General features: G+C 40.8%; 1 protein-coding gene across 1 annotated transcript in view; it reads left to right on the top strand.

Annotated features, from left to right (window-relative positions):
* The window catches only part of LOC119422128 (ankyrin repeat and fibronectin type-III domain-containing protein 1-like), a 40,738-nt gene that overhangs the window by 37,804 nt on the left and 1,186 nt on the right, over positions 1–1,748 (top strand). The gene's annotated exons all lie outside the window — the stretch shown is intronic.

Raw genomic sequence — 1,748 nt, 5'->3', positions numbered from 1 at the left:
GTGTGTGTGTGTGTGTGTGTGTGTATGTATGTATAAAGGTGTTTTAAATCCTTCCCACACTCTTGCAATATTCTAAACAATGTTTCTAAACTCTGAACGCTCTAAAAGAGCACAGCATGTCATGATCTCAGCTCTCTGCCTCCAGCTGCGCTCTTGACCACGCCCACTTTTTCGCTCTGCACGGATATTAGCTGATCAGCTGCTGGAGGAAGCTTCTCCCACAGCTGTGGGCTGCACACAAGTGCTAAATCATTTACAATAACATTTTAAATAAAAATCCCATGCTGATAGTGCAACTCATCCATCAATCAGCCAATTGTGTGTCATGTCCAATCTTACTTTGGAAAACAAAAACTTTAATGTGTTTAATGTCCGGGCCGGTCTCGGGCTTTGATGCAGTTTTAGGAATCATACAGCACAAATAAAACTCAATAATAAATGCACAATATAAAATTGTGTAAATCTACTTAGAGGAGGAGGCAGTAAGTTTACTGAGGAGGAGTGCAATAAAATAGAGGACAGAAGTTAATCAGAAATGAGAGTAGTGCTGGCGGCACATTGCGCAGCAATTACGCATGGTCCCGCCCACCATGCTCTTCTCCACAGCAGGTGTATGTGTGCCACAGACATGCAGAAGTACTGGAGCGCAAAATCATCATCATCCACGACTGAGCTGTACTTTTCCTGTGGGCTAATTTTAACAAACTTGAAATGATGACACCTGCTGTGTGTCAGGTGCACACTCAGGTCCGGACCCCGCTCTCAGCTGGTTGCACAATAGAGCAGCAAACTGCTCTCAGCTGCGGTGGAAGAATTTGCAGCCCTAAGAAGCGACAACATCAAAAGCTGAAGCGAGCAGCGCGTTCACATCACCACCATCCAGACAGAGAAGAACAAGTAATTTTTCCGAGTGGGAGAACGCAGCAGATGAGCCAGAGTAATGATCAGGTTACACTGTACATCACTCATGCTATGGCCGATGAGCGAGATTTGCTGGGATTTTGGAAACTAAATTCAAATGTGTACTCAAAACTGGCCAAGTTGGTGAGATCTGTGCTCTGCATCCCAGCGAGCATCCATCCAGTCATCCATCCAATATCTTTACCCATTGTCTGTTGTTTGTTATAGATATTTTGTTTATTAAAGTATTAGTGTAATCGTTGTTGTATGCCTTTTCAACTTATTTTTCATGCACACAGCAGTTTTATTCTGTGGTGTAGTGTGGGTGAACGTTTAATCGCTCCGTCCTCAGCGACAGCATGACTCAGCATAATTTTGCATGACTTTCTTTTAAATCTAAATTAAAATAGTCTTGTTCTATGTTTTTCCACATAATTTTGCTCGAAAAATATTTTTGTTCATCTGTATAATAACCTATCTTTAGAGTTGATTGTTTTAGGCTATTGGTGTTAATATCCATTTGGTGACTTGTTAATAAAAATAATTCCAAATCTTCCCTTCTTTACGGTTTTAAAACTATCATGTCAATCTGGTTTGCTTACAAAAGCAGTAAAAGCTTAATTAAAAACAAAAGTCTGTTTTATTTCGGGTTCGGCCCTCTAATTACCGGTAATCCGTTCGGTCCACGTAGGGCTCGGGAAAAAAAAACTATGGGCTTGGTCCAATCTGGATTTATTAGGCCCAAATGCAACTCTACCGTTTACTGAGAATCTGTTCTCTGTTTTTTTCTTTAAACAGGAGAAAGAACTCGTTGCTTTTTTTTCTTCCGTTCAACCTTTATTTAGACA

The sequence above is a fragment of the Nematolebias whitei genome, chromosome 15, assembly GCF_014905685.2.
Source record: "Nematolebias whitei isolate Nwh7 chromosome 15, NemWhi1, whole genome shotgun sequence".
In the NCBI taxonomy this organism is placed as follows: Eukaryota; Metazoa; Chordata; class Actinopteri; order Cyprinodontiformes; family Rivulidae; genus Nematolebias; species Nematolebias whitei.
This window is presented reverse-complemented; position numbering and strand designations above follow the sequence as displayed.